Below are 13012 nucleotides of genomic sequence, written 5' to 3'. Positions count from 1 at the left end.
AAAAATATAGAATACAGGAAGGAGGCAATTACCATAAAAGTCCTGTGAGTGGTCAATTTGTGGGAGGAAGGGAGATGTGATTGGGAGAGGATACATGAGGGATTCCAGGGTGCAGGCAGTGCTCTATTAACTTACCTGGGGGCTGGTTAACTACTCATTTGCCTTATAATAATTTATTAAGCTTTATACATTTTTACCATATGTTTGTCATTGTTCACCATAAAAACAGTTCAAAAAATAAGTTAAAGGGGGAATTTTATTTGATTGCTGCAACCCATTAAGTGCACTTCTGCTTTGAGGACATAGATGTCAAGTGCATAATTTAATCAGCTTCACACAGTTTGGAGAGAAAAGCAGAAATCAGGAGTATTGAAAATGTTTCCTCTAATTGTACTGAGACTTAACCAGAATTTTATCAGTTTACAAACGTCCAGTTGATTTAAGTGGCCCAGAGGAGAACAGAATGAAAGGCAAGAACACAGAGAAAGAGAGACAGATTGCTTGAGCAAGACGAGCACAGCAATAAAGAAAATAGAGTTAGAAAAGGTTTCAGAAATACACAAAACAAGTTATTGCTAGGACTACAAAGATATGTGAATACAGAAAGAGTGAACGATAAAGGTACTTACAACGGGGTTTGGGTTATCAACAAGGAAATGATTTCATTTGATATGATCTTTTAGTTATTAACTCCTGGATAAGCCGCATGATCTCTTAATCATAATAGGTAGGTAGAAAATGCAAAACGTTTACTTGCCCAGACCTATAAAAGAAATATCTAAACAAAGAAAAGTTAACAGACTACAGTCTAGGTCGGGTATGTTTTGTCACTGGCAAGATCAATTCTTGCCCAAACTAAATTGTAAAATGCAAAATACTTGGAAAACAAATATAGGTCATCGGATTAATGCACATTCTGCGAGAGCAGTCACATTAATGGCTTGTGAAGTAACGGTGTAATCTACTATGTGGAAGAATTACCGGCTTCAGTGCAGTACCACCAGGAACATGTATTCAAACCACACAAACAGATAACATAAGTCATTTTGTGTAGTGACATTCCAAATGCTATTATTGTACATAGCCTGACAACCAAGAGACAAACACTATCCCTCAGAAAGTCTCAAACATTGCCCATTAGATTTAAAAAAAATCGCCATAAAGTTTAAAAACAACAAAACATGGTTAGGATTAGAAAAACTTCTCTGACATATTTGCTGATTATCTGATAAAGGCTTAATATCCAAAATTTATAAGGAACTTATAAAGCAACACAAAAACAAACAAACAATTCAATTCAGAAATGGCCAAAGGACCTGAGTAGACACTTCTCCAAAGAGAACACAGGCTTATGAAAAGATATGAAAAGATGTTCAACACCACTAATCATCAGAGAACTGCAAATTAAAACCACAGTGAGGTAACACTTCACACCTGTCAGAATGGCTTTTATTAATAAATCAACAAACAACAAGTGATGTTGAGGGTGTGGAAAAAGGGAATCCTCCTGCACTGCTGGTGGGAATGCAGACTTGGGCAGCCACTGTGGAAAACAGTATGGCATTTCCTCAAAAAATTAAAAATGGAACTGCCTTATGACCCTGCAATTCCACTCCTGGGATTATATGCCAAGAAACTCAAACCACTAATTTAAAAGACTATATGCATCCACACATTCATTCCAAGATTATTTACAATAGCCAAGATTTGGAAGCAGCCCAGGTGTCCATCAGTGGATGAGTGGATAAAAAAGCTGTGCTACATATACACAATGGAATACTATGCAGCCATAAAAAAGAAGGAAATCTTACCTTTGGTGACAGCATGGATGGACCTGGAGGGCTTTATGCTAAGTGAAATAAGCCAGTTAGAGAAAGACAAGTACCATGTGATTTTACTTATATGTGGAATGTAATGAACAAAATAAGCTAACAAAATAGAAGCAGACTCATAGATACAGAGAATAGAATGATAGCCATCAGAGGGGAGGGGGTTGGGGGCTGGGTAAAAAAGGGGAAGGGATTAAGCAAAAAAGAAAAAGAAAAACTCATAGACACAGACAAAGTAAGGTGATTACCAGAGAAAAACTGATGGTGGAGGGGAACGGTATAAACAGTTATGGAGGGAGACTCGATTTTGGATGGTGAATACACAATACACTATACAGATGATGCATTATAGACTCATATACCTAAACCTACATAGTTTTATTAATTGACACCACCCCAATAAATTCTACAAAACAGAAAAATGTCTCTATTGTGGAGAAGATAACACAGAACACATTTCACTCAGTGGAAGAGAGCTTAGTTTTAACTGATTGGGAGACTATTCTTCCATCTCCCTTTGTGGGTTTAGTTAGCGTGATTTGAATCCTGTGGCCATAGCACATCTCTAGGTTTGTTCCCATTAATCCAAGATATTATAGATAGCAGCACTTTCCATGTGTAATTATTTTATCATAATTTTTTATTTTAAGAGCACAAAACTGAATATAAGATTTTAAAAAACTATACAGCAATTTAACCTCCACCTGAAATGTCATATTTTTAATTCCTATTTGTATTTTTAAATTTTTTAAAAAATGGCCTGACCTGTGGTGGCGCAGTGGATAAAGCATCGATCTGGAATGTTGAGGTCGCCGGTTCAATACCCTGCATTTGTCTGGTCTAAGGCACATATGGAGTTGATGCTTCCTGCTCCTCCCCCCCCTCTCTCCCACTCTCTCTCTCTCCTCTCAAAATGAATAAATAAAAATTTTTTTAAAAAAATGTTAAATTGCATTTGTTTCTGAGTAGATAACATTTGCGTATGGTATAGTACTCAATGCCCAAGGTATTCAGTGTAAAATTTCCCTCTTCTGCCTCTTCTCCAGGCAACCCGTTCCCAGTTTATGAGCAGTCAGTGTAGCTGAGAGGAGCCATCTGGAAATTTAGACCATCTCAGAAATCGCTCCCTCCCCACTCTGAGGTACAGACACCAGAAGGATCTCACTTGCCTCTCTTCACAGACCCATAAAAACAAACCAATCCTGGGAGGCCTCCTAACTCCCATGAAAGCAACAGAGACTCACCATGGTCATCACTGGCTCGCTTAGGTAGCATCGTGCAGACAGAGATCAGGGCCTTTCCCAATCCTTAAGCCCACATTAGGAGAGTTTTTCATGAGCAAAGGAGATTGCTCTAGTTCTCCCTATGCTGTTCCATTAGCAACTATTATTCTCCCATACGATGCTGATTGAGAATCATGTATAGACATTATACAAGGTTCCACAAGATTAATGTTTGTCGTTAAGGTTGCCTAGGTACATATAATCATGTTTGAAATTTTTACATGTAGTACAAATGAACAATTTTGTGATGTAACATAAAGTCTATTTTATATACCAATTTTACTGATCTGTGGGTATGATTTAACTTACCTCACTTGAAGAAGAAAGAGAAGGGTGATGGATAGAAATACGGTTAAATTTGATTGGGTTTTCAATGTTTGTCCATCATTGCTAAAGGATGATTCTCAGAACTTAGAATGCAAAGAAGGTAATCTAGAGATCTCAAAGGATATATACCAAAGAGAAGTAATTATTTCCTTTAGACTGGGAAAGGAAGGTTGAAGGTACATTTTGTGTTCTTCCAGCCCATCTCCTTTTTTTCCCAAATAAATGTATTACACTTCTGTAATATGGAGAAAGTATAAACTATTAAACTACATAGGAAGTTATTGTTCCCATTGACAGATAGCAAAACGGAAGCAGCGGTGACCTAAGTGACTTTGCATTGTCCCTCAGAGCTCCAGTAGGGAAACGGCGTTTCAAACAGGGTCCCTCCAGGCCTTGGTCTGTTTTTTAGCCCCCTGAATCCTCTGTCGTCTTTTGTAAGAATGCTGTATCTGAAAGCATCTCTCCGAGACACCTCTGAGGTTAATGCCTTAGAAAAGCCTATCAAACATAATGACTCTGATAGAGACCATTTCACATGACTTTTACCAATCTATTCTTCTTGGTTCATGGTCTCAAAAAAAAAAAAAAAAAAGGCTAACTTTCCCCAATGACACTGTTCACACTGATTCTCATTTTTTAACAACATAGGCAAAGATTTAAGGTCATTGTTTATGAGGCGAAAAGAAAATGGCAGTAGAATTCCATTTTCCGGGATAGATAGAGAATATGTGATCCATCTCCATATTAGGAACCATCAGTATTGCATTACCCAGAACAGCTAACGGGGACAATACTGGCAGCTTCATGAGATCCCTGGAGAAAGCTCTTTCCTCCTCCACTGCTACCCACCCCGACTTATTCCCAGATTATTCTTGGTGGCTATTAAGCTTGCCAAGGTAAGTGGCTCCAGAGCCCCGAAGTGTAAATTTTGTGGTGAAGAGAAATGGGAACTGTGGAGTAGAGAATTTCTAGAGAATAGAGAACTGTGGCGGCATACATTCAGTCTAATCCCCTCACAGACAGGACGTAAACAAGATCAAACCTTTTCATTCATTCTCACACGGTGTGCTCTGCTTCTCAAGGATTTTCATCTCCATAAAGAAGCAAATTCGTTTTTCTAGTTATCCCCATACTTTTTCCAGGACAAAGGAGTCAGAGTAGACGAGGGGGTGCCCTAAAGGAGAATATAGGAAGGAGGCTCTTTAAGTGCTAAGGGACTTCCTGGGACTTTCTTACTACCTTCCACAGGGACGGCCATCTCCCCACAAATATAAATATTCCACCTCCTCCAGGTGATGTTTCCCATGAGATAGTACTTATCTCTGCCTGTATAGCAACTGTCATTCCCCAGCATCCAGAGAACTGGAGTACAGTAGACTGAGATGAGCTAGCCAGGTTCAACCATAAAACCTGTCAAGTTACCTGTAGCCAGGAATTAGACCCCAAGGAAATAATTAACAGGCTAATTCAGATGTGATCAGTCTGAAAGAGATTGGTCTGGCCATTCCTCAGGGAGATGTAAGTCAAGCCATGGAGTCTAATCTACAACCCGGCCCAAGAATAGCACAGAGGCCTAAATATGGATTAGAGCTAAGAATCAGGAGAGGGAAATAAATGGAGTAGAGCTGGTCAGAGATGAAAATATGAAGTGTCTATGCAATTTTGAATTGGGGAGTCTACTGCTTGTCTTTAACTTAGCAGTGGACAGAATACCGTGGTTTGCATTGGACGGCTTAAAACAGGCACCTTTATTCGTAAGAATGTCCTATATCTCCACCTCAAAAGCCAGTAAGAACAGTCAGATCCATTTTCTATGCAAAACTAAAGTACAATTCATTACCTGAAATCTGACTTCATTTTTCCTTAGCATATGTATCAGTCAGATTCTAGGTTGTAAGCAACAGACTTTGACACTGGCTGGGAAATCAAAAATATATATGAGAACCCGTAGAAGTGCTGGTTGGGAGACCTGGAGAGCAAGGTCCAAAGGGTAACCTTGGTTATAATGTCAAAACCATGGTGTGGCTGGCCTGTTACAGAAGAGTCACCATTGCTAAGGCCCCACCAAGACTAGAGGAAACCAGCATGGGCACTGCCACCACGATACCAGAAAGCACAAGGCTACCCCTAGGCCTGTTTGCTCAGATCGCTTCCTTCTGTACCACAGACTCTCAAGGGTGCTCCTCATGGCTGAGTCCTAGGACACATGCCACATTTTAGCTGCAAGAGAGGCCTTAAGCTTGAGATCTGACTCTACCTCAAAAAATGTAGGACTCAAAAACTGGAAACTTCTTCAAATACAGAAAAGACTATTCAAAAAGTAATGGGTGGCCCTAGCTGGCTAGCTCAACAGTAGAGTGTCGGCCTGTTGTGTGGAAGTCCCAGGTTTGATTCCTGACCAGGGCACAGAGGAGAAGCACCCATCTACTTTTCCACCTTTCCTCCACAGCCAAAGCTCCATTGGAGCAAAATTGGCCTGGGTGCTGAGGATGGCTCCATGGCCTTCGCCTCAGGTGTTAAAATGGCTCTGGTTGCAACAGAGCAATGCCTCAGATGGGCAGAGCATCTCCCTCTGGTAGGCATGCCGAGTGGATCCTGGTTGGGCGCATGCAGTAATCTGTCTCTCAGCCTCCCTGCTTCTCACTTCAGAGAAATACAAAAAAAAAAAAAAAGTAAAGGGCAATTTTTGACAGAGGTGACAAAATAATTCAAGGAGGAAAACCAACTTTTTCAGCAAATAGTGCTGAACAACTAGATATTCACACTCAAAAGAATAAAGTTAAAAACATTTCTCACGCCACATACAAAAATTTACTCCAAATGGATCATAGCTCTATGTGTAATAACTAAAACTAGATCATTCTTGCTAGAAAGCATTGGAATAAATCTTTGGAACCTAGGGTTAAGCAAAGCCTTCTTAGATATGGCACCTAAAGCATAAGAGAGCAAAACAAAACAGAATGATAAATGGAATTTCATCATATTAAATCTTTTGTCCTTCAAATGATACCATCAAGAAAGTAAAAGATGACACAGAAAAGGAAAAAAAATTGTAAATTTTAGATGTATTTTGATTGCTTTTGTCTCTTGCTGACAGAAGGATTCCTGCCCTAGAGTTATGGAGACAGCCAGATGTACAACACCCAACACAAAGCAGATGAGAATGTCAGAAATTTATTGGTCACATACACTCACGGTCCAGAGAAGGAGGACAGCACGACATGTTGGGTCATGCGGAGCTATGTGGGCCAGGTAGGACTTGCACTCAGGAAAAGAGTGAACAATCAGGAGCTGTGGAGGCCAACTTTGTAGTATCAAGAGGATGAAATGTGAAATACCCACTGATTATCAATAAAAAATATAATTGGCTTATTTGAATAATTTCATGGGTTGGCAGGAAATTGAAACTCACTAGTCAAGAATAAGCAGAAAACCACATTTGGTCTGTTTGATGAGGAAGGTCATTTGGCTAGGTGGCCTTATACCTGGGAGCAGTGGGGGGGGGGTGCAGACAAGAAGGTAGGCCATTCAAGACCCTTCCAATTTTTTTATATGTCAAGGCAGCAGATGATATTGAAACTTAATTTTATATCTTACACCACCAGTCTTATAAGGGACATGTATCCAGAATATATATCAAGAACCCTTACAACTAAACAATAAAAATACAAGTAACCCAATTTAACAAACTATAGAAATGATCCCTGAAAGTATAGTCTTAGTAACCCAACTTAAAATGGGTAAAGGATTTCAGGGGACATTTCTCTAAAGAAGACATACAAATATTCAATAAGTATATGAAAAGATGCTCAAAATTATTAGCTATTAGGAAAATGCCAGGAGATAGCACTTCATACTCACTAGGATGACTAAAATTAAAAAGACAGAAAAAAACAGTTGGCAAGCATATACAGAAATTGGAGCCCTCATAGATTGTTGGGCGGGATGTAAAATGATACAGCTGCTTAAGAAAACAGTTTGACAGTTCCTCAAAATGTTAAACATAAGGTTACTATATGAACCAGCAATTTCACTCCTAATTACATATCCAGGAGAAATAAAAACATATGTCCACACCAAAATTTGTACATGGATGTTCATAACAGCATTATTCATAACAACCTAAAGGTAGAAACAACATACATGTCCATCAACTGTTGAATGGTTGAATAAAATGTGGTGAGTTCGTGCAATGAAATATTATTCAGCAATAAAAAATATGAAGTATCGATACCTAGTGCCACGTGGATGAATCTTGAAAATGTACTAACTGAAAGAAGATTGTCACAAAAGAATATCTTATATAGGATTCAATTTACAAAAATTTCCAGAACAGACAAATTTATAAAGACATTAAGTAGATTACTGGTTGCCTATAAATAGGGGCAGTGGATAAGGAGTGTCTGCTAATTGTTATAGGGTTTCTTTTTGGAGGTTTCAAGTGTTCTAAAGTTGATTGTGATGATGGTTGCACAACTCTGTGAATGTATAAAAAACCATTAAATTGTACACTTAAAAATGAGTGAATTATCATATTTACCCATGTATAAGATGTATTTTTTAAAAAAAAATTTGGGGTCTAAAAACTGGGTGGGTCTTAAAGAGTGGTTGTAGATTTCTTTTACTTGCATTTTCCATGTTTTTGTGTTCATTGTTGAAGACAGTGATTCATCATCAGACACAGATGAGGACAAGCTAATGGATGGGAGTTTTGACAGTGATGAGGAGTTCTATGAATTTTATGATAAATAAAACTTGAGTTCAGTAATTTTATGTAATAATTATAACAATAAAATAAGGGTTACTTGGCCCTGGCCTGTTGGCTCAGTGGTAGAGCGTCAGCCTGGCGTGCAGAAGTCCCAGGTTCAATTGCCGGCCAGGGCACACAGAGGTGCCCATCTGCTTCTCCACCCCTCCCCCTCTCCTTCCTCTCTATCTCTCTCTTCCCCTCCCGCAGCCAAGGCTCCATTGGAGCAAAGTTGACCCGGGCACTGAGGATGGCTCTATGGCATCTGCCTCAGGTGCTAGAGTGGCTCTGGTTGCAACAGAGCAACGCCCCACATGGGTGGAGCATCGCCCCCTGGTGGGCATGCCAGGTGGATCCCAGTCGGGCACATGCAGGAGTCTGTATGACTGCCTCCCTGTTTCCAACTTTAGAAAAATACCAAAAAAAGGGGGGGGGGAGGTTACTTGAACACAAGCACTAAAATACCTCATCAGTCAATCTCATAACCATAGCTGTTAAACAAGTAACTGGCAGGCAGCATACTCAGCATGGGTACATTAGACAAAGGTAGGTTTACATCCTGGTTAGGAGGGAGAGGGATGGTGCAAAATATTATTATGCCACTTAGAATAGCATGCAATAAAAACTTAAGAATCTTTTATTTCTGAAATTTTCTATTTAATATTTTTGGACCATGGTTGATTGTGGGTAATGCTAAGTATGGAAAGCAAAATTGCAAATAAACTGTATTCCCTTATAAATCTATAATCTTGCCAAATTTTTTGATGGTAGCAACAGTAAAAAATAATGTCATTAAGAAGGTAGATGAGAACAGCAATTTTATTTTTTAACTATCTGTGTGAACAAGGTTTAGGGAATAGGATGATCATGTTTTTTAGGGGAATGAAGGTTAATAGAGCCCTGACTGGGTGGTTCAGTGGATGAAACCTCGTCCCAGCCCACCACGGTCATGGGTTCAATCCCTAGTAAGGGGCATGTATGAGAAGCAATCAATGAGTGCACAGCTAAATAGAACAACTGAGTGGAAGGACTGGTTGATGCTTTTTTCTCTCTCTCTCCTTCCCCACTCCCCATCAAATCAATAGAAAATGTTTGGGTTTTTTTATTTTAAAAAAGGTTAATAGAGACCTACCAGATGATAAAAATTCATCTCAAAGTGTTAGGTGAAAAAGGTAAAAAGGTGAAGGGATTAAAGAAAAACAAACAAAAAACAAACAACTCATAGACACAGACAATAGTATTACCAAAAGGAACGGAGCGTGGGGGGAGGTAGCAGAGGGTAAAGGGGGTAAATGGCGATGGAAGGAGACTTGACTTGGGGTGGAGAACACACAGTACAATATAGAGATGATGTATTGTAGAATTGTATAACTGAAACCTATGTAATTTTATTAACCAATGCCACCCCATTAAGTTCAGTTTTTAAAAAATGCTAGCTAACTTTATCAAGTTCACACAGCCAATTGACGAAGCTATTGTGTATTGTGTAAACCTGACACACCATCTGAGATAGCCAGTCTCCGTGATGGACCCTACTGATCCTTGGCCCCTGGCATTTACATCCTTGAGTAGCCCCCTCCTGTATTTCCATCTCTCACTCTGGAGGAAGCTAGCTGAATGAGTGATGATATTCAAGCAACCTTTGGAGAGGTCCGTGCATTGAGGAACTGAGGCCTGCATACAACCACATGAGCGAATTTGGAAGCAGATCCTCCCCTACTCGAGCTTTCAGAAAAGACTGTAGCCCCGACTGACCACTTGATTGTAACCTCATGAGAGACCATGAGCTAGAACCACCGAGCTCAGCTACTCCTGAATTCCTGCCCCACAGACATAGTGAGATAATATATAAATTGGTTTAAGCTCCCAGGTTTGGGGGAAGTTTGTTATGCAGTAATAGATAACTAATACATCATTTATGCGTCTTCCACTCTAAAAGATACTTCTTATCTGGGAACTATTAAATATGTATTTACAATAATTTTCCAGACTGCATGGGTTAAAATTCAAACTCTAAACACTGCTTAGGATTTTGATTTACATTTCTCTACCTAAAGAGAGGAAAATTAAATCTCACAATCATTGTGTAAATATTTTCTATCTGATTAGTTTTTTCTTTCTACCTCTCTGGCTACTTCCCCTCAGTCTCCTTTCCTGGCTCTTCCTCTTTTGCCTGCTTTTTAAATGTTTCCATTTCTCAAGGCCAGTCCAAAGACATCTCTTCTCTCTTCTGAAAATTGCCCTTCTGCTCCCAACAGGTAAAAGTCCATAAAATGCCAAATTCCCACATTTAAGCCTTCAAATATATATAGCCAACTGTTATCTTGAGATCTCCACCTGCCATGCATACAGATTAAAGTTAACATGTCTAAAGCAGAACTCTTCATTCCCAAACAAATTATTCTCCTGGGTATCTTTATTCACCTAGATACTCAAGCCTGTAACTAACTGAAGTCTTACCAATAATTTCTCCCTCTCCCTTAACCTCCATCCATATTCAATCCAACAGCAAGTCCTCTAGAGACGACCTCCAAAATGTGTCTTGAATCCACGCACTCTATGTCATATGCCACCAACCTAGTGCAAGCCGCCACTATCTTTCACCTGTTATACTGCAATTGTACCTTTCAGTTCCCCCCCCTCTCTAATCCATTCCCCATAAAGTGGCCAGAAAAATCACCTAAGATGACACTTACCAAACTCAATAACAAACTTTCAACTCCCTGCCACCTCGCCAACCTCATCGAGTGCCAACCCTCCTCACGTGTGGAATACAATCACTTAGACCTTATATTTCCTGGAGCAAATCATAGTCTTTCTGACCTGGGATCTTCACAATTACTATTATAAATTATAAATATTTAGCAGCTCACAGAGAAGAGGCAGCTTGTAAAGTGGGAAGAGCATAAGGGTATATTGGTTATTTATTGCTACATAACAAATGTCCCTAATTTCATTCTGTCTAAAGCAAGCCCTTTCCCCATCCCACCCACCAAACTGTTTAGCTGACTAGTTTCTTATTTTTTATCTTTATTTTAGACTAAATATCATCAAAGTTTCTGGCTAAATCCTTGTTATTCTCTCTTTCCTAAGTCTCTACAGTTTATAATTGTGAAAGCATTTACATTGTCTATTGTGGCTTCACCCTCCTACACTGTAAATTCCATAAGCAAACCACCATCTTCTTCATCCTTCACTCCTAACTCAATGCCTAGGACTAGGTTCTGAAAGTGTTAATTCCTTATTAATATTTTTGAGCTAATAATAATTATAATGCTATATGAGACTCATATTTTTTTAATAAATTTTTATTAATGGTAATGGGATGACATTAATAAATCAGGGTACATATATTCAAAGAAAACATGTCTAGGTTATTTTGTCATTAAATTATGTTGCATACCCCTCGCCCAAAGTCAGATTGTCCTCCACCACCCTATATCTAGTTCTCTGTGCCCCTACCCCTCCCCCTAACTCTCTCTATCCCTCCCTCCCATGTCCTCCCTCCCCCCACCCCTGGTAACCACCACACTCTTGTCCATGTCTCTTAGTCTCGTTCTTATGTTCCACCAATGTATGGAATCATGTAGTTCTTGGTTTTTTCTGATTTACTTATTTCACTCCGTATAATGTTATCAAGATCCCACCATTTTGCTGTAAATGATCTGATGTCATCATTTCTTATGGCTGAGTAGTATTCCATAGTGTATATGTGCCACATCTTCTTTATCCAGTCTTCTATTGAAGGGCTTTTTGGTTGTTTCCATGTCTTGGCCACTGTGAACAGTGCTGCAATGAACATGGGGCTACATGTGTCTTTACGTATCAATGTTTCTGAGGTTTTGGGGTATATACCCAGTAGAGGGATTGCTGGGTCATAAGGTAGTTCTATTTGCAGTTTTTTGAGGAACCACCATACTTTCCTCCATAATGGTTGTACTACTTTACAGTCCCACCAACAGTGGATGAGAGTTCCCTTTTCTCCGCAGCCTCTCCAACATTTGCTATTACCTGTCTTGTTGATAATAGCTAATCTAACAGGGGTGAGGTGGTATCTCATTGTAGTTTTGATTTGCACTTCTCTAATAACTAATGAAGCTGAGCATCTTTTCATATATCTGTTGGCCATTTGTATCTCTTCCTGGGAGAAGTGTCTGTTCATGTCCTCTTCCCATTTTTTTATTGGATTATTTGTTTGTTTGTTGTTGAGTTTTATGAGTTCTTTGTAAATTTTGGATATTAGGCCCTTATGTGAGCTGTTGTTTGAAAATATTTCCCATTTAGTTGGCTGTCTGTTTATTTTGATATCAGTTCCTCTTGCTGAGCAAAAACTTTTTATTCTGATGTAGTCCCATTCATTTATCTTTGCCTTCACTTCTCTTGCCATTGGAGTCAAGTTCATAAAATGTTCTTTAAAACCCAGGTCCATGATTTTAGTACCTATGTCTTCTTCTATGTACTTTATTGTTTCAGGTCTTATATTTAGGTCTTTGATCCATTTTGAATTAATTTTAGTACACGGGGACAGGCTGTAGTCGAGTTTCATTCTTTTGCATGTGGCTTTCCAGTTTTCCCAACACCATTTGTTGAAGAGGCTTTCTTTTCTCCATTGTGTGTTGTTGGCCCCTTTATCAAAGATTATTTGACCATATATATGTGGTTTTATTTCTGGGCTTACTATTCTGTTCCATTGGTCTGAGTGTCTATTTTTCTGCCAATACCATGCTTTTTTGATTATCATGGCCCTATAATATAGTTTAAAGTCAGGTATTGTAATGCCCCCCAGCTTCATTCTTTTTCCTTAGGATTGTTTTGGCTATTCAGGG

This window comes from Saccopteryx bilineata, chromosome 1 (genome assembly GCF_036850765.1).
Source record: "Saccopteryx bilineata isolate mSacBil1 chromosome 1, mSacBil1_pri_phased_curated, whole genome shotgun sequence".
In the NCBI taxonomy this organism is placed as follows: domain Eukaryota; kingdom Metazoa; phylum Chordata; class Mammalia; order Chiroptera; family Emballonuridae; genus Saccopteryx; species Saccopteryx bilineata.
The sequence above is the reverse complement of the archived record's forward strand: the minus strand, read 5'-3'. Positions refer to the sequence as shown.